Consider the following 25,350-nt stretch of genomic DNA (forward strand, 5'->3'; position numbering starts at 1 on the left):
CAAACATCACAAAGAAGTTTCTGAGAATGCTGCTGTATACTTTCTTTCTTTACTCCCGCTTCCAACGAAATCCTCAGTTCTATAGAAATATCCACTTGCAGATTCGAAAAAAAGAGTGTTTCAAACCTGCTCTACCGATACATAGGTTCAACACTGTTACGTCAGTACATACAGCATAAACAAGTTTCTGAGATTGCTTCTACCTCGTTTTCATGGGAAGATATTTCGTTTTACACCGTAGGCCTCCAAGCGCTCCAAATATCCACTTCTAGATACTACAAAAAGACTGTTTCAAACCTGCTCTATGAAAGGCAATGTTCAACTCTGTGACTTGAATGTAAACATCACAAAGATGTTTCTGAGAATGCTTCTGTCGAGATTTTCTATGAAGATATTCCCCTTTCCAACGAAATCCTCAAAGCTATCCAAATATCCACTTTCAAATTCTACAGAAAGAGTGTTTCAAAAGTGTTCTATCAAAAGAAAGGTTCAACTCTGTTTGTTGAGTACACAGATCACTAACATGATTCTGAGAATGCTTCTGTCTAGTTTTAATGGGAAGATATTTCCTTTTCAAACATATGCCTGTAATCGTTCCAAGTGTCCACTTCCGGATGCTACAAAACGACTGTTTCACACCTGCTCTATGAAAGGGAATGTTCAACTCTGTGACTTGAATGCAAACATCACAAAGAAGTTTCTGAGAATGCTGCTGTCTACTATTTATCTGTAATCCCGCTTCCAACGAAATCCTCAGTTTTATAGAAATAGGCACTTGCAGATTCCAAAAAAAGAGTGTTTCACACGTGCTCTGTCAATAGAAAGGTTCAACACTGTTAGTTGTGTAGATAGAGCATAAACAAGTTTCTGAGATTGCTTCTATCTCGTTTTTATGGGAAGATATTTCCTTTTTTACCATAGGCCACAAAGCGCTGCAAATGTCCACTTCCAGATACTACAAAAAGAGTGTTTGAAACCTGCTCTATGAAAGGGAATGTTCAACTCTGTGACTTAAATGGAAACATCACAAAGAAGTTTCTGAGAACGCTGCTGTCTACTTTGTATATATAATCCCGTTTGCAACGAAATCCTCAGAGCTATCCAAATATCCACTTGCAGATTCTACAAAAAGAGTGTTTCAAAACTGCTGTGTCAAAAGAAAGGTTCAAGTCTGTTAGTTGAGGACACACAACACAAAGAAGTTTCTGAGAATGCTTCCGTCGTGTTTTTATGCGACGATATTTCCTTTTGAACCATAGGCCTGGTACCGTTCTAAATGTCCACTTCCAGATACTACAAAAAGAGTGTTTCAAACCTGCTGTATGAAAGGGAATGTTCAACTCTGTGACTTGAATGCAAACATCACAAAGAAGTTTCTGAGAATGCTGCTCTCTACTTTTTATCTGTCATACCGCTTCCAACGATATCCTCAGTTCAATAGAAATATCCTCTTGCAGATTCCAAAAAAACAGTGTTTCACACCTGCTCTATCAATAGAAAGGTTCAACACTGTTACTTCAGTACATATAGCATAAACAAGTTGCTGATATTGCTTCTCTCTCGTTTTCATGGGAAGATATTTCCTTTTTTACCCTAGGCCACAAAGCGCTGCAAATGTCCACTTCCAGATACTACAAAAAGAGTGTTTCAAACCTGCTCTATGAAAGAGAATGTTCAACTCTGTGACTTGAATGGAAACATCACAAAAAGTTTCTGAGAATGCTTCTGTCTCGATTTTATAGGGAGATATTCCCGTTTCCAACGAAATCGTCAAAGCTATCCAAATATCCACTTGCAGATACAACAAAAAGAGTGGTTCAAAAGTGCTCTATAAAAAGAAAGGTTCAAGTCCGTTAGTTGAGGACACACATCAGAAATAAGTCTCTGAGAATGCTTCTGTCTTGTTTTTATGGGAAGATATTTCCTTCTTCGCCGTAGGCAAGAAAGCGTTGGAAATGTCCACTTCCAGATGCTACAAAAAGAGTGTTTCCAACCTACTCTATGAAAGGGAATGTTCAACTCTGTGAGTTCAATGCAAACATCACAAAGAAGTTTCTGAGAATGCTGCTGTATACTTTCTTTCTGTAATCACGCTTCCAACGAAATCCTCAGTTCTATAGAAATATCCACTTGCAGATTCGAAAAAAAGAGTGTTTCAAACCTGCTCTACCGATACATAGGTTCAACACTGTTACGTCAGTACATACAGCATAAACAAGTTTCTGAGATTGCTTCTACCTCGTTTTCATGGGAAGATATTTCGTTTTACACCGTAGGCCACCAAGCGCTCCAAATGTCCACTTCTAGATGCTACAAAAAGACTGCTTCAAACCTGCTCCATGAAAGGCAATGTTCAACTCTGTGACTTGAATGTAAACATCACAAAGATGTTTCTGAGAATGCTTCTGTCGAGATTTTCTATGAAGATATTCCCGTTTCCAACGAAATCCTCAAAGCTATCCAAATATACACTTTCAAATTCTACAGAAAGAGTGTTTCAAAAGTGTTCTATCAAAAGAAAGGTTCAACTCTGTTTGTGGAGTACACAGATCACTAACATGATTCTGAGAATGCTTCTGTCTAGTTTTAATGGGAAGATATTTCCTTTTCAAACATATGCCTGTAATCGTTCCAAGTGTCCACTTCCAGATGCTACAAAACGACTGTTTCACACCTGCTCTATGAAAGGGAATGTTCAACTCTGTGACTTGAATGCAAACATCACAAAGAAGATTCTGAGAATGCTGCTGTCTACTATTTATCTGTAATCCCGCTTCCAACGAAATCCTCAGTTTTATAGAAATATCCACTTGCAGATTCCAAAAAAAGAGTGTTTCACACGTGCTCTGTCAATAGAAAGGTTCAACACTGTTAGTTGTGTAGATAGAGCATAAACAAGTTTCTGAGATTCCTTCTATCTCGTTTTTATGGGAAGATATTTCCTTTTGTACCATAGGCCACAAAGCGCTGCAAATGTCCACTTCCAGATGCTACAAAAAGCGTGTTTCAAACCTGCTCTATGACAGGGAATGTTCAACTCTGTGACTTGAATGCAAACATCACAAAGAAGTTTCTGAGAATGCTGCTGTCTACTTTTTATATGTAATCCCGTTTCCAACAAAATCCTCAGAGCTATCCAAATATCCACTTGCAGATTCTACAAAAAGAGTGTTTCAAAACTGCTGTATCAAAAGAAAGGTTCAAGTCTCTTAGTTGAGGACACTCATCGCATATAAGTTTCTGAGAATGCTTCTGTCTTGTTTTTATGGGAAGATATTTCCTTTTTAACCATAGGCCTGATACCGTTCCAAATGTCCACTTCCAGATACTACAAAAAGAGTGTTTCAAACCTGCTCTATGAAAGGGAATGTTCAACTCTGTGACTTGAATGCAAACATCACAAAGATGTTTCTGAGAATGCTGCTGTCTACTATTTATCTGTAATCCCGCTTCCAATGAAATCCTCAGTTTTATAGAAATATCCACTTGCAGATTCCAAAAAAAGAGTGTTTCACACGTGCTCTGTCAATAGAAAGGTTCAACACTGTTAGTTGTGAAGATAGAGCATAAACAAGTTTCTGAGATTGCTTCTATCTCGTTTTTATGGGAAGATATTTCCTTTTGTACCATAGGCCACAAAGCGCTGCAAATGTCCACTTCCAGATGCTACAAAAAGAGTGTTTCAAACCTGCTCTATGACAGGGAATGTTCAACTCTGTGACTTGAATGCAAACGTCACAAAGAAGTTTCTGAGAATGCTGCTGTCCACTATTTTTATGTAATCCCTTTTCCAACGAACTCCTCAGAGCTATCCAAATATCCACTTGCAGATTCTACAAAAAGAGTGTTTCAAAACTGCTGTATCAAAAGAAAGGTTCAAGTCTCTTAGTTGAGGACACACAACAGAAATAAGTTTCTGAGAATGCTTCTGTCTTGTTTTTATGGGAAGATATTTCCTTGTTAACCATAGGCCTGATACCGTTCCAAATGTCCACTTCCAGATACTACAAAAAGAGTGTTTCAAACCTGCTCTATGAAAGGGAATGTTCAACTCTGTGACTTGAATGCAAACATCACAAAGAAGTTTCTGAGAATGCTGCTGTCTACTATTTATCTGTAATCCCGCTTCCAACGAAATCCTCAGTTTTATAGAAATATCCACTTGCAGATTCCAAAAAAAGAGTGTTTCACACGTGCTCTGTCAATAGAAAGGTTCAACACTGTTAGTTGTGTAGATAGAGCATAAACAAGTTTCTGAGATTGCTTCTATCTCGTTTTTATGGGAAGATATTTCCTTTTGTACCATAGGCCACAAAACGCTGCAAATGTCCACTTCCAGATGCTACAAAAAGCGTGTTTCAAACCTGCTCTATGACAGGGAATGTTCAACTCTGTGAGTTGAATGCCAACGTCACAAAGTAGTTTCTGAGAATGCTGCTGTCTACTTTTTATATGTAATCCCGTTTCCAACAAAATCCTCAGAGCTATCCAAATATCCACTTGCAGATTCTACAAAAAGAGTGTTTCAAAACTGCTGTATCAAAAGAAAGGTTCAAGTCTCTTAGTTGAGGACACACATCGCAAATAAGTTTCTGAGAATGCTTCTGTCTTGTTTTTATGGGAAGATATTTCCTTTTTAACCATAGGCCTGATACCGTTCCAAATGTCCACTTCCAGATACTAGAAAAAGAGTGTTTCAAACCTGCTCTATGAAAGGGAATGTTCAACTCTGTGAGTTCAATGCAAACATCACAAAGAAGTTTCTGAGAATGCTGCTGTATACTTTCTTTCTGTAATCACGCTTCCAACGAAATCCTCAGTTCTATAGAAATATCCACTTGCAGATTCGAAAAAAAGAGTGTTTCAAACCTGCTCTACCGATACATAGGTTCAACACTGTTACGTCAGTACATACAGCATAAACAAGTTTCTGAGATTGCTTCTACCTCGTTTTCATGGGAAGATATTTCGTTTTACACCGTAGGCCACCAAGCGCTCCAAATGTCCACTTCTAGATGCTACAAAAAGACTGCTTCAAACCTGCTCCATGAAAGGCAATGTTCAACTCTGTGACTTGAATGTAAACATCACAAAGATGTTTCTGAGAATGCTTCTGTCGAGATTTTCTATGAAGATATTCCCGTTTCCAACGAAATCCTCAAAGCTATCCAAATATACACTTTCAAATTCTACAGAAAGAGTGTTTCAAAAGTGTTCTATCAAAAGAAAGGTTCAACTCTGTTTGTGGAGTACACAGATCACTAACATGATTCTGAGAATGCTTCTGTCTAGTTTTAATGGGAAGATATTTCCTTTTCAAACATATGCCTGTAATCGTTCCAAGTGTCCACTTCCAGATGCTACAAAACGACTGTTTCACACCTGCTCTATGAAAGGGAATGTTCAACTCTGTGACTTGAATGCAAACATCACAAAGAAGATTCTGAGAATGCTGCTGTCTACTATTTATCTGTAATCCCGCTTCCAACGAAATCCTCAGTTTTATAGAAATATCCACTTGCAGATTCCAAAAAAAGAGTGTTTCACACGTGCTCTGTCAATAGAAAGGTTCAACACTGTTAGTTGTGTAGATAGAGCATAAACAAGTTTCTGAGATTCCTTCTATCTCGTTTTTATGGGAAGATATTTCCTTTTGTACCATAGGCCACAAAGCGCTGCAAATGTCCACTTCCAGATGCTACAAAAAGCGTGTTTCAAACCTGCTCTATGACAGGGAATGTTCAACTCTGTGACTTGAATGCAAACATCACAAAGAAGTTTCTGAGAATGCTGCTGTCTACTTTTTATATGTAATCCCGTTTCCAACAAAATCCTCAGAGCTATCCAAATATCCACTTGCAGATTCTACAAAAAGAGTGTTTCAAAACTGCTGTATCAAAAGAAAGGTTCAAGTCTCTTAGTTGAGGACACTCATCGCATATAAGTTTCTGAGAATGCTTCTGTCTTGTTTTTATGGGAAGATATTTCCTTTTTAACCATAGGCCTGATACCGTTCCAAATGTCCACTTACAGATACTACAAAAAGAGTGTTTCAAACCTGCTCTATGGAAGGGAATGTTCAACTCTGTGACTTGAATGCAAACATCACAAAGATGTTTCTGAGAATGCTGCTGTCTACTATTTATCTGTAATCCCGCTTCCAATGAAATCCTCAGTTTTATAGAAATATCCACTTGCAGATTCCAAAAAAAGAGTGTTTCACACGTGCTCTGTCAATAGAAAGGTTCAACACTGTTAGTTGTGAAGATAGAGCATAAACAAGTTTCTGAGATTGCTTCTATCTCGTTTTTATGGGAAGATATTTCCTTTTGTACCATAGGCCACAAAGCGCTGCAAATGTCCACTTCCAGATGCTACAAAAAGAGTGTTTCAAACCTGCTCTATGACAGGGAATGTTCAACTCTGTGACTTGAATGCAAACGTCACAAAGAAGTTTCTGAGAATGCTGCTGTCCACTATTTTTATGTAATCCCTTTTCCAACGAACTCCTCAGAGCTATCCAAATATCCACTTGCAGATTCTACAAAAAGAGTGTTTCAAAACTGCTGTCTCAAAAGAAAGGTTCAAGTCTCTTAGTTGAGGACACACAACAGAAATAAGTTTCTGAGAATGCTTCTGTCTTGTTTTTATGGGAAGATATTTCCTTTTTAGCCATAGGCCTGATACCGTTCCAAATGTCCACTTCCAGATACTACAAAAAGAGTGTTTCAAACCTGCTCTATGAAGGGGAATGTTCAACTCTGTGACTTGAATGCAAACATCACAAAGAAGTTTCTGAGAATGCTGCTGTCTACTATTTATCTGTAATCCCGCTTCCAACGAAATCCTGTTTTATAGAAATATCCACTTGCAGTTTCCAAAAAAAGAATGTTTCACACGTGCTCTGTCAATAGAAAGGTTCAACACTGTTAGTTGTGAAGATAGAGCATAAACAAGTTTCTGATATCGCTTCTATCTCGATTTTTATGGGAAGATATTTCCTTTTTAACCATAGGCCACAAAGCGCTGCAAATGTCCACTTCCAGATACTACAAAAAGAGTGTTTGAAACCTGCTCTATGAAAGGGAATGTCCAGCTCTGTGACTTAAATGGAAACATCACAAAGAAGTTTCTGAGAATGCTGCTGTGTACTTTTTATAGGTAATCCCATTTCCAACGAAATCCTCAGAGCTATCCAAATATACACTTGCAGATTCTACAAAAAGAGTGTTTCAAAACAGCTGTATCAAAAGAAAGGTTCAAGTCTGTTAGTTGAGGACACACATCGCAAATAAGTTTCTGAGAATGCTTCTGTCATGTTTTTATGGGAAGATATTTCCTTTTTAACCATAGGCCTGATACCATTCCAAATGTCCACTTCCAGATACTACTAAAAGAGTGTTTCAAACCTGCTGTATGAAAGGGAATGTTCAACTCTGTGACTTGAATGCAAACATCACAAAGGAGTTTCTGAGTATGCTGCTGTCTACTATTTATCTGTAATCCCGCTTCCAACGAAATCCTCAGTTTTATAGTAATATCCACTTGCAGATTCCAAAAAAAGAGTGTTTCACACGTGCTCTGTCAATAGAAAGGTTCAACACTGTTAGTTGTGAAGATAGAGCATAAACAAGTTTCTGAGATTGCTTCTATCTCGTTTTTATGGGAAGATATATCCTTTTGTATCATAGGCCACAAAGCGATGCAAATGTCCCCTTCCAGATGCTACAAAAAGAGTGTTTCAAACCTGCTCTATGACAGGGAATGTTCAACTCTGTGACTTGAATGCAAACGTCATAAAGAAGTTTCTGAGAATGCTGCTGTCCACTATTTTTATGTAAACCCCTTTCCAACGAAATCCTCAGAGCTATCCAAATATCCACTTGCAGATTCTACAAAAAGAGTGTTTCAAATCTGCTGTGTCAAAAGAAAGGTGCAAGTCTGTTAGTTGAGGACACACAACACAAAGAAGTTTGTGAGAATGCTTCTGTCTTGTTTTTATGCGACGATATTTCCTTTTCAACCATAGGCCTGGTACCGTTCCAAATGTCCACTTCCAGATACTACAAAAAGAGTGTTTCAAACCTGCTGTATGAAAGGGAATGTTCAACTCTGTGACTTGAATGCAAACATCACAAAGAAGTTTCTGAGAATGCTGCTCTCTACTTTTTATCTGTCATCCCGCTTCCAACGAAATCCTCATTTCTATAGAAATATCCTCTTGCAGATTCCAAAAAGCAGTGTTTCACACCTGCTCTATCAATAGAAAGGTTCAACACTGTTACTTCTGTACATACAGCATAAACAAGTTTTTGAGATTGCTTCTCTCTCGTTTTCATGGGAAGATATTTCCTTTTTTACCCTAGGCCACAAAGCGCTGCAAATGTCCACTTCCAGATACTACAAAAAGAGTGTTTCAAACCTGCTCTATGAAAGAGAATGTTCAACTCTGTGACTTGAATGGAAACATCACAAAGAAGTTTCTGAGAATGCTTCTGTCTCGATTTTATAGGGAGATATTCCCGTTTCCAACGAAATCGTCAAAGCTATCCAAATATCCACTTGCAGATACAACAAAAAGAGTGGTTCAAAAGTGCTCTATAAAAAGAAAGGTTCAAGTCCGTTAGTTGAGGACACACATCAGAAACAAGTTTCTGAGAATGCTTCTGTCTTGTTTTTATGGGAAGATATTTCCTTCTTCGCCATAGGCAAGAAAGCGTTGGAAATGTCCACTTCCAGATGCTACAAAAAGAGTGTTTCCAACCTGCTCTATGACAGGGAATGTTCAATTCTGTGACTTGAATGCAAACATCACAAAGAAGTTTCTGATAATGCTGCTGTCTACTTTCTTTCTGTAATCCCGCTTCCAACGAAATCCTCTGTTCTATAGAAATATCCACTTGCAGATTCGAAAAAAAGAGTGTTTCAAACCTGCTCTACCGATACATAGGTTCAACACTGTTACGTCAGTTCATACAGCATAAACAAGTTTCTGAGATTGCTTCTACCTCGTTTTCATGGGAAGATATTTCGTTTTACACCGTAGGCCTCCAAGTGCTCCAAATCTCCACTTCTAGATACTACAAAAAGACTGTTTCAAACCTGCTCTATGAAAGGCAATGTTCAACTCTATGACTTGAATGTAAACATCACAAAGATGTTTCTGAGAATGCTTCTGTCGAGATTTTCTATGAAGATATTCCCGTTTCCAACGAAATCCTCAAAGCTATCCAAATATTCACTTGCAAATTCTACAGAAAGAGTGTTTCAAAAGTGTTCTATCAAAAGAAAGGTTCAACTCTGTTTGTTGAGTACACAGATCACTAACATGATTCTGAGAATGCTTCTGTCTAGTTTTAATGGGAAGATATTTCCTTTTCAAACATATGCCTGTAATCGTTCCAAGTGTCCACTTCCAGATGCTACAAAACGACTGTTTCACACCTGCTCTATGAAAGGGAATGTTCAACTCTGTGACTTGAATGCAAACATCACAAAGAAGTTTCTGAGAATGCTGCTGTCTACTATTTATCTGTAATCCCGCTTCCAACGAAATCCTCAGTTTTGTAGAAATAGCCACTTGCAGATTCCACAAAAAGAGTGTTTCACACGTGCTCTGTCAATAGAAAGGTTCAACACTGTTAGTTGTGTAGATAGAGCATAAACAAGTTGCTGATATTGCTTCTCTCTCGTTTTCATGGGAAGATATTTCCTTTTTTACCCTAGGCCACAAAGCGCTGCAAATGTCCACTTCCAGATACTACAAAAAGAGTGTTTCAAACCTGCTCTATGAAAGAGAATGTTCAACTCTGTGACTTGAATGGAAACATCACAAAGAAGTTTCTGAGAATGCTTCTGTCTCGATTTTATAGGGAGATATTCCCGTTTCCAACGAAATCGTCAAAGCTATCCAAATATCCACTTGCAGATACAACCAAAAGAGTGGTTCAAACGTGCTATATAAAAAGAAAGGTTCAAGTCCGTTAGTTGAGGACACACATCAGAAATAAGTTTCTGAGAATGCTTCTGTCTTGTTTTTATGGGAAGATATTTCCTTCTTCGCCGTAGGCAAGAAAGCGTTGGAAATGTCCACTTCCAGATGCTACAAAAAGAGTGTTTCCAACCTGCTCTATGACAGGGAATGTTCAACTCTGTGTGTTGAATGCAAACATCACAAAGAAGTTTCTGAGAATGCTGCTGTATACTTTCTTTCTTTACTCCCGCTTCCAACGAAATCCTCAGTTCTATAGAAATATCCACTTGCAGATTCGAAAAAAAGAGTGTTTCAAACCTGCTCTACCGATACATAGGTTCAACACTGTTACGTCAGTACATACAGCATAAACAAGTTTCTGAGATTGCTTCTACCTCGTTTTCATGGGAAGATATTTCGTTTTACACCGTAGGCCTCCAAGCGCTCCAAATATCCACTTCTAGATACTACAAAAAGACTGTTTCACACCTGCTCTATGAAAGGCAATATTCAACTCTGTGACTTGAATGTAAACATCACAAAGATGTTTCTGAGAATGCTTCTGTCGAGATTTTCTATGAAGATATTCCCCTTTCCAACGAAATCCTCAAAACTATCCAAATATCCACTTTCAAATTCTACAGAAAGAGTGTTTCAAAAGTGTTCTATCAAAAGAAAGGTTCAACTCTGTTTGTTGAGTACACAGATCACTAACATGATTCTGAGAATGCTTCTGTCTAGTTTTAATGGGAAGATATTTCCTTTTCAAACATATGCCTGTAATCGTTCCAAGTGTCCACTTCCGGATGCTACAAAACGACTGTTTCACACCTGCTCTATGAAAGGGAATGTTCAACTCTGTGACTTGAATGCAAACATCACAAAGAAGTTTCTGAGAATGCTGCTGTCTACTATTTATCTGTAATCCCGCTTCCAACGAAATCCTCAGTTTTATAGAAATAGCCACTTGCAGATTCCAAAAAAAGAGTGTTTCACACGTGCTCTGTCAATAGAAAGGTTCAACACTGTTAGTTGTGTAGATAGAGCATAAACAAGTTTCTGAGATTGCTTCTATCTCGTTTTTATGGGAAGATATTTCCTTTTTTACCATAGGCCACAAAGCGCTGCAAATGTCCACTTCCAGATACTACAAAAAGAGTGTTTGAAACCTGCTCTATGAAAGGGAATGTTCAACTCTGTGACTTAAATGGAAACATCACAAAGAAGTTTCTGAGAACGCTGCTGTCTACTTTGTATATATAATCCCGTTTGCAACGAAATCCTCAGAGCTATCCAAATATCCACTTGCAGATTCTACAAAAAGAGTGTTTCAAAACTGCTGTGTCAAAAGAAAGGTTCAAGTCTGTTAGTTGAGGACACACAACACAAAGAAGTTTCTGAGAATGCTTCCGTCGTGTTTTTATGCGACGATATTTCCTTTTGAACCATAGGCCTGGTACCGTTCTAAATGTCCACTTCCAGATACTACAAAAAGAGTGTTTCAAACCTGCTGTATGAAAGGGAATGTTCAACTCTGTGACTTGAATGCAAACATCACAAAGAAGTTTCTGAGAATGCTGCTCTCTACTTTTTATCTGTCATACCGCTTCCAACGATATCCTCAGTTCAATAGAATTATCCTCTTGCAGATTCCAAAAAAACAGTGTTTCACACCTGCTCTATCAATAGAAAGGTTCAACACTGTTACTTCAGTACATATAGCATAAACAAGTTGCTGATATTGCTTCTCTCTCGTTTTCATGGGAAGATATTTCCTTTTTTACCCTAGGCCACAAAGCGCTGCAAATGTCCACTTCCAGATACTACAAAAAGAGTGTTTCAAACCTGCTCTATGAAAGAGAATGTTCAACTCTGTGACTTGAATGGAAACATCACAAAAAGTTTCTGAGAATGCTTCTGTCTCGATTTTATAGGGAGATATTCCCGTTTCCAACGAAATCGTCAAAGCTATCCAAATATCCACTTGCAGATACAACAAAAAGAGTGGTTCAAAAGTGCTCTATAAAAAGAAAGGTTCAAGTCCGTTAGTTGAGGACACACATCAGAAATAAGTCTCTGAGAATGCTTCTGTCTTGTTTTTATGGGAAGATATTTCCTTCTTCGCCGTAGGCAAGAAAGCGTTGGAAATGTCCACTTCCAGATGCTACAAAAAGAGTGTTTCCAACCTACTCTATGAAAGGGAATGTTCAACTCTGTGAGTTCAATGCAAACATCACAAAGAAGTTTCTGAGAATGCTGCTGTATACTTTCTTTCTGTAATCACGCTTCCAACGAAATCCTCAGTTCTATAGAAATATCCACTTGCAGATTCGAAAAAAAGAGTGTTTCAAACCTGCTCTACCGATACATAGGTTCAACACTGTTACGTCAGTACATACAGCATAAACAAGTTTCTGAGATTGCTTCTACCTCGTTTTCATGGGAAGATATTTCGTTTTACACCGTAGGCCACCAAGCGCTCCAAATGTCCACTTCTAGATGCTACAAAAAGACTGCTTCAAACCTGCTCCATGAAAGGCAATGTTCAACTCTGTGACTTGAATGTAAACATCACAAAGATGTTTCTGAGAATGCTTCTGTCGAGATTTTCTATGAAGATATTCCCGTTTCCAACGAAATCCTCAAAGCTATCCAAATATACACTTTCAAATTCTACAGAAAGAGTGTTTCAAAAGTGTTCTATCAAAAGAAAGGTTCAACTCTGTTTGTGGAGTACACAGATCACTAACATGATTCTGAGAAGGCTTCTGTCTAGTTTTAATGGGAAGATATTTCCTTTTCAAACATATGCCTGTAATCGTTCCAAGTGTCCACTTCCAGATGCTACAAAACGACTGTTTCACACCTGCTCTATGAAAGGGAATGTTCAACTCTGTGACTTGAATGCAAACATCACAAAGAAGATTCTGAGAATGCTGCTGTCTACTATTTATCTGTAATCCCGCTTCCAACGAAATCCTCAGTTTTATAGAAATATCCACTTGCAGATTCCAAAAAAAGAGTGTTTCACACGTGCTCTGTCAATAGAAAGGTTCAACACTGTTAGTTGTGTAGATAGAGCATAAACAAGTTTCTGAGATTCCTTCTATCTCGTTTTTATGGGAAGATATTTCCTTTTGTACCATAGGCCACAAAGCGCTGCAAATGTCCACTTCCAGATGCTACAAAAAGCGTGTTTCAAACCTGCTCTATGACAGGGAATGTTCAACTCTGTGACTTGAATGCAAACATCACAAAGAAGATTCTGAGAATGCTGCTGTCTACTATTTATCTGTAATCCCGCTTCCAACGAAATCCTCAGTTTTATAGAAATATCCACTTGCAGATTCCAAAAAAAGAGTGTTTCATACGTGCTCTGTCAATAGAAACGTTCAACACTGTTAGTTGTGTAGATAGAGCATAAACAAGTTTCTGAGATTGCTTCTATCTCGTTTTTATGGGAAGATATTTCCTTTTGTACCATAGGCCAAAAAGCGCTGCAATTGTCCACTTCCAGATGCTACAAAAAGAGTGTTTCAAACCTGCTCTATGACAGGGAATGTTCAACTCTGTGACTTGAATGCAAACGTCATAAAGAAGTTTCTGAGACTGCTGCTGTCCACTATTTTTATGTAATCCCCTTTCCAACGAAATCCTCAGAGCTATCCAAATATCCACTTGCAGATTCTACAAAAAGAGTGTTTCAAAACTGCTGTATCAAAAGAAAGGTTCAAGTCTGTTAGTTGAGGACACACAACACAAATAAGTTTCTGAGAATGCTTCTGTCTTCTTTTTATGGGAAGATATTTCCTTGTTAACCATAGGCCTGATAACGTTCCAAATGTCCACTTCCAGATACTACATAAAGAGTGTTTAAAACCTGCTGTATGAAAGGGAATGTCCAACACTGTGACTTGAATGCAAACATCACAAAGAAGTTTCTGAGAATGCTGCTGTCTACTATTTATCTGTAATCCCGCTTCCAACGAAATCCTCAGTTTTATAGAAATATCCACTTGCAGATTCGAAAAAAAGAGTGTTTCACACGTGCTCTGTCAATAGAAAGGTTCAACACTGTTAGTTGTGTAGATAGAGCATAAACAAGTTTCTGAGATTCCTTCTATCTCGTTTTTATGGGAAGATATTTCCTTTTGTACCATAGGCCACAAAGCGCTGCAAATGTCCGCTTCCAGATGCTACAAAAAGCGTGTTTCAAACCTGCTCTATGACAGGGAATGTTCAACTCTGTGACTTGAATGCAAACGTCACAAAGAAGTTTCTGAGAATGCTGCTGTCTACTTTTTATATGTAATACCGTTTCCAACAAAATCCTCAGAGCTATCCAAATATCCACTTGCAGATTCTACAAAAAGAGTGTTTCAAAACTGCTGTATCAAAAGAAAGGTTCAAGTCTGTTAGTTGAGGACACACATCGCATATAAGTTTCTGAGAATGCTTCTGTCTTGTTTTTATGGGAAGATATTTCCTTTTTAACCATAGGCCTGATACCGTTCCAAATGTCCACTTCCAGATACTACAAAAAGAGTGTTTCAAACCTGCTCTATGAAAGGGAATGTTCAACTCTGTGACTTGAATTCAAACATCACAGAGATGTTTCTGAGAATGCTGCTGTCTACTATTTATCTGTAATCCCGCTTCCAATGAAATCCTCAGTTTTATAGAAATATCCACTTGCAGATTCCAAAAAAAGAGTGTTTCACACGTGCTCTGTCAATAGAAATGTTCAACACTGTTAGTTGTGAAGATAGAGCATAAACAAGTTTCTCAGATTGCTTCTATCTCGTTTTTATGGGAAGATATTTCCTTTTGTACCATAGGCCACAAAGCGCTGCAAATGTCCACTTCCAGATGCTACAAAAAGAGTGTTTCAAACCTGCTCTATGACAGGGAATGTTCAACTCTGTGACTTGAATGCAAACGTCACAAAGAAGTTTCTGAGAATGCTGCTGTCCACTATTTTTATGTAATCCCTTTTCCAACGAACTCCTCAGAGCTATCCAAATATCCACTTGCAGATTCTACAAAAAGAGTGTTTCAAAACTGCTGTATCAAAAGAAAGGTTCAAGTCTCTTAGTTGAGGACACACAACAGAAATAAGTTTCTGAGAATGCTTCTGTCTTGTTTTTATGGGAAGATATTTCCTTGTTAACCATAGGCCTGATACCGTTCCAAATGTCCACTTCCAGATACTACAAAAAGAGTGTTTCAAACCTGCTCTATGAAAGGGAATGTTCAACTCTGTGACTTGAATGCAAACATCACAAAGAAGTTTCTGAGAATGCTGCTGTCTACTATTTATCTGTAATCCCGCTTCCAACGAAATCCTCAGTTTTATAGAAATATCCACTTGCAGATTCCAAAAAAAGAGTGTTTCACACGTGCTCTGTCAATAGAAAGGTTCAACACTGTTAGTTGTGTAGATAGAGCATAAACAAGTTTCTGAGATTGCTTCTATCTCGTTTTTATGGGAAGATATTTCTTTTGTACCATAGGCCACAAAGCGCTGCAAATGTCCACTTCCAGATGCTACAAAAAGCGTGTTTCAAACCTGCTCTATGACAGGGAATGTTCAACTCTGTGACTTGAATGCAAACGTCACAAAGAAGTTTCTGAGAATGCTGCTGTCTACTTTTTATATGTAATCCCGTTTCCAACAAAATCCTCAGAGCTATCCAAATATCCACTTGCAGATTCTACAAAAAGAGTGTTTCAAAACTGCTGTATCAAAAGAAAGGTTCAAGTCTCTTAGTTGAGGACACAAATCGCAAATAAGTTTCTGAGAATGCTTCTGTCTTGTTTTTATGGGAAGATATTTCCTTTTTAACCATAGGCCTGATACCGTTCCAAATGTCCACTTCCAGATACTACAAAAAGAGTGTTTCAAACCTGCTCTATGAAAGGGAATGTTCAACTCTGTGACTTGAATGCAAACATCACAAAGAAGTTTCTGAGAATGCTGCTGTCTACTATTTATCTGTAATCCCGCTTCCAATGAAATCCTCAGTTTTATAGAAATATCCACTTGCAGATTCCAAAAAAAGAGTGTTTCACACGTGCTCTGTCAATAGACAGGTTCAACACTGTTCGTTGTGAAAGTAGAGCATAAACAAGTTTCTGAGATTTCTTCTATCTCGTTTTTATGGGAAGACATTTCCTTTTGTACCATAGGCCAAAAAGCGCTGCAAATATCCACTTCCAGATGCTACAAAAAGAGTGTTTCAAACCTGCTCTATGACAGGGAATGTTCAACTCTGTGACTTGAATGCAAACGTCACAAAGAAGTTTCTGAGAATGCTGCTGTCCACTAGTTTTATGTAATCCCTTTTCCAACGAACTCCTCAGAGCTATCCAAATATCCACTTGCAGATTCTACAAAAAGAGTGTTTCAAAACTGCTGTATCAAAAGAAAGGTTCAAGTCTCTTAGTTGAGGACACACAACAGAAATAAGTTTCTGAGAATGCTTCTGTCTTGTTTTTATGGGAAGATATTTCCTTTTTAACCATAGGCCTGATACCGTTCCAAATGTCCACTTCCAGATACTACAAAAAGAGTGTTTCAAACCTGCTCTATGAAAGGGAATGTTCAACTCTGTGACTTGAATGCAAACATCACAAAGAAGTTTCTGAGAATGCTGCTGTCTACTATTTATCTGTAATCCCGCTTCCAACGAAATCCTGTTTTATAGAAATATCCACTTGCAGTTTCCAAAAAAAGAATGTTTCACACGTGCTCTGTCAATAGAAAGGTTCAACACTGTTAGTTGTGAAGATAGAGCATAAACAAGTTTCTGATATCGCTTCTATCTCGATTTTTATGGGAAGATATTCCCTTTTTAACCATAGGCCACAAAGCGCTGCAAATGTCCACTTCCAGATACTACAAAAAGAGTGTTTGAAACCTGCTCTATGAAAGGGAATGTTCAGCTCTGTGACTTAAATGGAAACATCACAAAGAAGTTTCTGAGAATGCTGCTGTGTACTTTTTATAGGTAATCCCATTTCCAACGAAATCCTCAGAGCTATCCAAATATACACTTGCAGATTCTACAAAAAGAGTGTTTCAAAACTGCTGTATCAAAAGAAAGGTTCAAGTCTCTTAGTTGAGGACACACATCGCAAATAAGTTTCTGAGAATGCTTCTGTCATGTTTTTATGGGAAGATATTTCCTTTTTAACCATAGGCCTGATACCATTCCAAATGTCCACTTCCAGATACTACTAAAAGAGTGTTTCAAACCTGCTGTATGAAAGGGAATGTTCAACTCTGTGACTTGAATGCAAACATCACAAAGGAGTTTCTGAGTATGCTGCTGTCTACTATTTATCTGTAATCCCGCTTCCAACGAAATCCTCAGTTTTATAGTAATATCCACTTGCAGATTCCAAAAAAAGAGTGTTTCACACGTGCTCTGTCAATAGAAAGGTTCAACACTGTTAGTTGTGAAGATAGAGCATAAACAAGTTTCTGACATTGCTTCTATCTCGTTTTTATGGGAAGATATTTCCTTTTGTATCACAGGCCACAAAGCGATGCAAATGTCCCCTTCCAGATGCTACAAAAAGAGTGTTTCAAACCTGCTCTATGACAGGGAATGTTCAACTCTGTGACTTGAATGCAAACGTCATAAAGAAGTTTCTGAGAATGCTGCTGTCCACTATTTTTATGTAAACCCCTTTCCAACGAAATCCTCAGAGCTATCCAAATATCCACTTGCAGATTCTACAAAAAGAGTGTTTCAAATCTGCTGTGTCAAAAGAAAGGTGCAAGTCTGTTAGTTGAGGACACACAACACAAAGAAGTTTCTGAGAATGCTTCTGTCTTGTTTTTATGCGACGATATTTCCTTTTCAACCATAGGCCTGGTACCGTTCCAAATGTCCACTTCCAGATACTACAAAAAGAGTGTTTCAAACCTGCTGTATGAAAGGGAATGTTCAACTCTGTGACTTGAATGCAAACATCACAAAGAAGTTTCTGAGAATGCTGCTCTCTACTTTTTATCTGTCATCCCTCTTCCAACGAAATCCTCATTTCTATGGAAATATCCTCTTGCAGATTCCAAAAAGCAGTGTTTCACACCTGCTCTATCAATAGAAAGGTTCAACACTGTTACTTCTGTACATACAGCATAAACAAGTTTCTGAGATTGCTTCTCTCTCGTTTTCATGGGAAGATATTTCCTTTTTTACCCTAGGCCACAAAGCGCTGCAAATGTCCACTTCCAGATACTACAAAAAGAGTGTTTCAAACCTGCTCTATGAAAGAGAATGTTCAACTCTGTGACTTGAATGGAAACATCACAAAGAAGTTTCTGAGAATGCTTCTGTCTCGATTTTATAGGGAGATATTCCCGTTTCCAACGAAATCGTCAAAGCTATCCAAATATCCACTTGCAGATACAACAAAAAGAGTGGTTCAAAAGTGCTCTATAAAAAGATAGGTTCAAGTCCGTTAGTAGAGGACACACATCAGAAACAAGTTTCTGAGAATGCTTCTGTCTTGTTTTTATGGGAAGATATTTCCTTCTTCGCCATAGGCAAGAAAGCGTTGGAAATGTCCACTTCCAGATGCTACAAAAAGAGTGTTTCCAACCTGCTCTATGACAGGGAATGTTCAATTCTGTGACTTGAATGCAAACATCACAAAGAAGTTTCTGATAATGCTGCTGTCTACTTTCTTTCTTTAATCCCGCTTCCAACGAAATCCTCTGTTCTATAGAAATATCCACTTGCAGATTCGAAAAAAAGAGTGTTTCAAACCTGCTCTACCGATACATAGGTTCAACACTGTTACGTCAGTTCATACAGCATAAACAAGTTTCTGAGATTGCTTCTACCTCGTTTTCATGGGAAGATATTTCGTTTTACACCGTAGGCCTCCAAGTGCTCCAAATCTCCACTTCTAGATACTACAAAAAGACTGTTTCAAACCTGCTCTGTGAAAGGCAATGTTCAACTCTATGACTTGAATGTAAACATCACAAAGATGTTTCTGAGAATGCTTCTGTCGAGATTTTCTATGAAGATATTCCCGTTTCCAACGAAATCCTCAAAGCTATCCAAATATTCACTTGCAAATTCTACAGAAAGAGTGTTTCAAAAGTGTTCTATCAAAAGAAAGGTTCAACTCTGTTTGTTGAGTACACAGATCACTAACATGATTCTGAGAATGCTTCTGTCTAGTTTTAATGGGAAGATATTTCCTTTTCAAACATATGCCTGTAATCGTTCCAAGTGTCCACTTCCAGATGCTACAAAACGACTGTTTCACACCTGCTCTATGAAAGGGAATGTTCAACTCTGTGACTTGAATGCAAACATCACAAAGAAGTTTCTGAGAATGCTGCTGTCTACTATTTATCTGTAATCCCGCTTCCAACGAAATCCTCAGTTTTATAGAAATAGCCACTTGCAGATTCCACAAAAAGAGTGTTTCACACGTGCTCTGTCAATAGAAAGGTTCAACACTGTTAGTTGTGTAGATAGAGCATAAACAAGTTGCTGATATTGCTTCTCTCTCGTTTTCATGGGAAGATATTTCCTTTTTTACCCTAGGCCACAAAGCGCTGCAAATGTCCACTTCCAGATACTACAAAAAGAGTGTTTCAAACCTGCTCTATGAAAGAGAATGTTCAACTCTGTGACTTGAATGGAAACATCACAAAGAAGTTTCTGAGAATGCTTCTGTCTCGATTTTATAGGGAGATATTCCCGTTTCCAACGAAATCGTCAAAGCTATCCAAATATCCACTTGCAGATACAACCAAAAGAGTGGTTCAAACGTGCTATATAAAAAGAAAGGTTCAAGTCCGTTAGTTGAGGACACACATCAGAAATAAGTTTCTGAGAATGCTTCTGTCTTGTTTTTATGGGAAGATATTTCCTTCTTCGCCGTAGGCAAGAAAGCGTTGGAAATGTCCACTTCCAGATGCTACAAAAAGAGTGTTTCCAACCTGCTCTATGACAGGGAATGTTCAACTCTGTGTGTTGAATGCAAACATCACAAAGAAGTTTCTGAGAATGCTGCTGTATACTTTCTTTCTTTACTCCCGCTTCCAACGAAATCCTCAGTTCTATAGAAATATCCACTTGCAGATTCGAAAAAAAGAGTGTTTCAAACCTGCTCTACCGATACATAGGTTCAACACTGTTACGTCAGTACATACAGCATAAACAAGTTTCTGAGATTGCTTCTACCTCGTTTTCATGGGAAGATATTTCGTTTTACACCGTAGGCCTCCAAGCGCTCCAAATATCCACTTCTAGATACTACAAAAAGACTGTTTCAAACCTGCTCTATGAAAGGCAATGTTCAACTCTGTGACTTGAATGTAAACATCACAAAGATGTTTCTGAGAATGCTTCTGTCGAGATTTTCTATGAAGATATTCCCCTTTCCAACGAAATCCTCAAAGCTATCCAAATATCCACTTTCAAATTCTACAGAAAGAGTGTTTCAAAAGTGTTCTATCAAAAGAAAGGTTCAACTCTGTTTGTTGAGTACACAGATCACTAACATGATTCTGAGAATGCTTCTGTCTAGTTTTAATGGGAAGATATTTCCTTTTCAAACATATGCCTGTAATCGTTCCAAGTGTCCACTTCCGGATGCTACAAAACGACTGTTTCACACCTGCTCTATGAAAGGGAATGTTCAACTCTGTGACTTGAATGCAAACATCACAAAGAAGTTTCTGAGAATGCTGCTGTCTACTATTTATCTGTAATCCCGCTTCCAACGAAATCCTCAGTTTTATAGAAATAGCCACTTGCAGATTCCAAAAAAAGAGTGTTTCACACGTGCTCTGTCAATAGAAAGGTTCAACACTGTTAGTTGTGTAGATAGAGCATAAACAAGTTTCTGAGATTGCTTCTATCTCGTTTTTATGGGAAGATATTTCCTTTTTTACCATAGGCCACAAAGCGCTGCAAATGTCCACTTCCAGATACTACAAAAAGAGTGTTTGAAACCTGCTCTATGAAAGGGAATGTTCAACTCTGTGACTTAAATGGAAACATCACAAAGAAGTTTCTGAGAACGCTGCTGTCTACTTTGTATATATAATCCCGTTTGCAACGAAATCCTCAGAGCTATCCAAATATCCACTTGCAGATTCTACAAAAAGAGTGTTTCAAAACTGCTGTGTCAAAAGAAAGGTTCAAGTCTGTTAGTTGAGGACACACAACACAAAGAAGTTTCTGAGAATGCTTCCGTCGTGTTTTTATGCGACGATATTTCCTTTTGAACCATAGGCCTGGTACCGTTCTAAATGTCCACTTCCAGATACTACAAAAAGAGTGTTTCAAACCTGCTGTATGAAAGGGAATGTTCAACTCTGTGACTTGAATGCAAACATCACAAAGAAGTTTCTGAGAATGCTGCTCTCTACTTTTTATCTGTCATACCGCTTCCAACGATATCCTCAGTTCAATAGAAATATCCTCTTGCAGATTCCAAAAAAACAGTGTTTCACACCTGCTCTATCAATAGAAAGGTTCAACACTGTTACTTCAGTACATATAGCATAAACAAGTTGCTGATATTGCTTCTCTCTCGTTTTCATGGGAAGATATTTCCTTTTTTACCCTAGGCCACAAAGCGCTGCAAATGTCCACTTCCAGATACTACAAAAAGAGTGTTTCAAACCTGCTCTATGAAAGAGAATGTTCAACTCTGTGACTTGAATGGAAACATCACAAAAAGTTTCTGAGAATGCTTCTGTCTCGATTTTATAGGGAGATATTCCCGTTTCCAACGAAATCGTCAAAGCTATCCAAATATCCACTTGCAGATACAACAAAAAGAGTGGTTCAAAAGTGCTCTATAAAAAGAAAGGTTCAAGTCCGTTAGTTGAGGACACACATCAGAAATAAGTCTCTGAGAATGCTTCTGTCTTGTTTTTATGGGAAGATATTTCCTTCTTCGCCGTAGGCAAGAAAGCGTTGGAAATGTCCACTTCCAGATGCTACAAAAAGAGTGTTTCCAACCTACTCTATGAAAGGGAATGTTCAACTCTGTGAGTTCAATGCAAACATCACAAAGAAGTTTCTGAGAATGCTGCTGTATACTTTCTTTCTGTAATCACGCTTCCAACGAAATCCTCAGTTCTATAGAAATATCCACTTGCAGATTCGAAAAAAAGAGTGTTTCAAACCTGCTCTACCGATACATAGGTTCAACACTGTTACGTCAGTACATACAGCATAAACAAGTTTCTGAGATTGCTTCTACCTCGTTTTCATGGGAAGATATTTCGTTTTACACCGTAGGCCACCAAGCGCTCCAAATGTCCACTTCTAGATGCTACAAAAAGACTGCTTCAAACCTGCTCCATGAAAGGCAATGTTCAACTCTGTGACTTGAATGTAAACATCACAAAGATGTTTCTGAGAATGCTTCTGTCGAGATTTTCTATGAAGATATTCCCGTTTCCAACGAAATCCTCAAAGCTATCCAAATATACACTTTCAAATTCTACAGAAAGAGTGTTTCAAAAGTGTTCTATCAAAAGAAAGGTTCAACTCTGTTTGTGGAGTACACAGATCACTAACATGATTCTGAGAATGCTTCTGTCTAGTTTTAATGGGAAGATATTTCCTTTTCAAACATATGCCTGTAATCGTTCCAAGTGTCCACTTCCAGATGCTACAAAACGACTGTTTCACACCTGCTCTATGAAAGGGAATGTTCAACTCTGTGACTTGAATGCAAACATCACAAAGAAGATTCTGAGAATGCTGCTGTCTACTATTTATCTGTAATCCCGCTTCCAACGAAATCCTCAGTTTTATAGAAATATCCACTTGCAGATTCCAAAAAAAGAGTGTTTCACACGTGCTCTGTCAATAGAAAGGTTCAACACTGTTAGTTGTGTAGATAGAGCATAAACAAGTTTCTGAGATTCCTTCTATCTCGTTTTTATGGGAAGATATTTCCTTTTGTACCATAGGCCACAAAGCGCTGCAAATGTCCACTTCCAGATGCTACAAAAAGCGTGTTTCAAACCTGCTCTATGACAGGGAATGTTCAACTCTGTGACTTGAATGCAAACATCACAAAGAAGTTTCTGAGAATGCTGCTGTCTACTTTTTATATGTAATCCCGTTTCCAACAAAATCCTCAGAGCTATCCAAATATCCACTTGCAGATTCTACAAAAAGAGTGTTTCAAAACTGCTGTATCAAAAGAAAGGTTCAAGTCTCTTAGTTGAGGACACTCATCGCATATAAGTTTCTGAGAATGCTTCTGTCTTGTTTTTATGGGAAGATATTTCCTTTTTAACCATAGGCCTGATACCGTTCCAAATGTCCACTTCCAGATACTACAAAAAGAGTGTTTCAAACCTGCTCTATGAAAGGGAATGTTCAACTCTGTGACTTGAATGCAAACATCACAAAGATGTTTCTGAGAATGCTGCTGTCTACTATTTATCTGTAATCCCGCTTCCAATGAAATCCTCAGTTTTATAGAAATATCCACTTGCAGATTCCAAAAAAAGAGTGTTTCACACGTGCTCTGTCAATAGAAAGGTTCAACACTGTTAGTTGCGAAGATAGAGCATAAACAAGTTTCTGAGATTGCTTCTATCTCGTTTTTATGGGAAGATATTTCCTTTTGTACCATAGGCCACAAAGCGCTGCAAATGTCCACTTCCAGATGCTACAAAAAGAGTGTTTCAAACCTGCTCTATGACAGGGAATGTTCAACTCTGTGACTTGAATGCAAACGTCACAAAGAAGTTTCTGAGAATGCTGCTGTCCACTATTTTTATGTAATCCCTTTTCCAACGAACTCCTCAGAGCTATCCAAATATCCACTTGCAGATTCTACAAAAAGAGTGTTTCAAAACTGCTGTATCAAAAGAAAGGTTCAAGTCTCTTAGTTGAGGACACACAACAGAAATAAGTTTCTGAGAATGCTTCTGTCTTGTTTTTATGGGAAGATATTTCCTTGTTAACCATAGGCCTGATACCGTTCCAAATGTCCACTTCCAGATACTACAAAAAGAGTGTTTCAAACCTGCTCTATGAAAGGGAATGTTCAACTCTGTGACTTGAATGCAAACATCACAAAGAAGTTTCTGAGAATGCTGCTGTCTACTATTTATCTGTAATCCCGCTTCCAACGAAATCCTCAGTTTTATAGAAATATCCACTTGCAGATTCCAAAAAAAGAGTGTTTCACACGTGCTCTGTCAATAGAAAGGTTCAACACTGTTAGTTGTGTAGATAGAGCATAAACAAGTTTCTGAGATTGCTTCTATCTCGTTTTTATGGGAAGATATTTCCTTTTGTACCATAGGCCACAAAACGCTGCAAATGTCCACTTCCAGATGCTACAAAAAGCGTGTTTCAAACCTGCTCTATGACAGGGAATGTTCAACTCTGTGAGTTGAATGCCAACGTCACAAAGTAGTTTCTGAGAATGCTGCTGTCTACTTTTTATATGTAATCCCGTTTCCAACAAAATCCTCAGAGCTATCCAAATATCCACTTGCAGATTCTACAAAAAGAGTGTTTCAAAACTGCTGTATCAAAAGAAAGGTTCAAGTCTCTTAGTTGAGGACACACATCGCAAATAAGTTTCTGAGAATGCTTCTGTCTTGTTTTTATGGGAAGATATTTCCTTTTTAACCATAGGCCTGATACCGTTCCAAATGTCCACTTCCAGATACTAGAAAAAGAGTGTTTCAAACCTGCTCTATGAAAGGGAATGTTCAACTCTGTGAGTTCAATGCAAACATCACAAAGAAGTTTCTGAGAATGCTGCTGTATACTTTCTTTCTGTAATCACGCTTCCAACGAAATCCTCAGTTCTATAGAAATATCCACTTGCAGATTCGAAAAAAAGAGTGTTTCAAACCTGCTCTACCGATACATAGGTTCAACACTGTTACGTCAGTACATACAGCATAAACAAGTTTCTGAGATTGCTTCTACCTCGTTTTCATGGGAAGATATTTCGTTTTACACCGTAGGCCACCAAGCGCTCCAAATGTCCACTTCTAGATGCTACAAAAAGACTGCTTCAAACCTGCTCCATGAAAGGCAATGTTCAACTCTGTGACTTGAATGTAAACATCACAAAGATGTTTCTGAGAATGCTTCTGTCGAGATTTTCTATGAAGATATTCCCGTTTCCAACGAAATCCTCAAAGCTATCCAAATATACACTTTCAAATTCTACAGAAAGAGTGTTTCAAAAGTGTTCTATCAAAAGAAAGGTTCAACTCTGTTTGTGGAGTACACAGATCACTAACATGATTCTGAGAATGCTTCTGTCTAGTTTTAATGGGAAGATATTTCCTTTTCAAACATATGCCTGTAATCGTTCCAAGTGTCCACTTCCAGATGCTA

The sequence above is a fragment of the Pan paniscus genome, chromosome 11 (assembly GCF_029289425.2).
Source record: "Pan paniscus chromosome 11, NHGRI_mPanPan1-v2.0_pri, whole genome shotgun sequence".
NCBI lineage: Eukaryota > Metazoa > Chordata > Mammalia > Primates > Hominidae > Pan > Pan paniscus.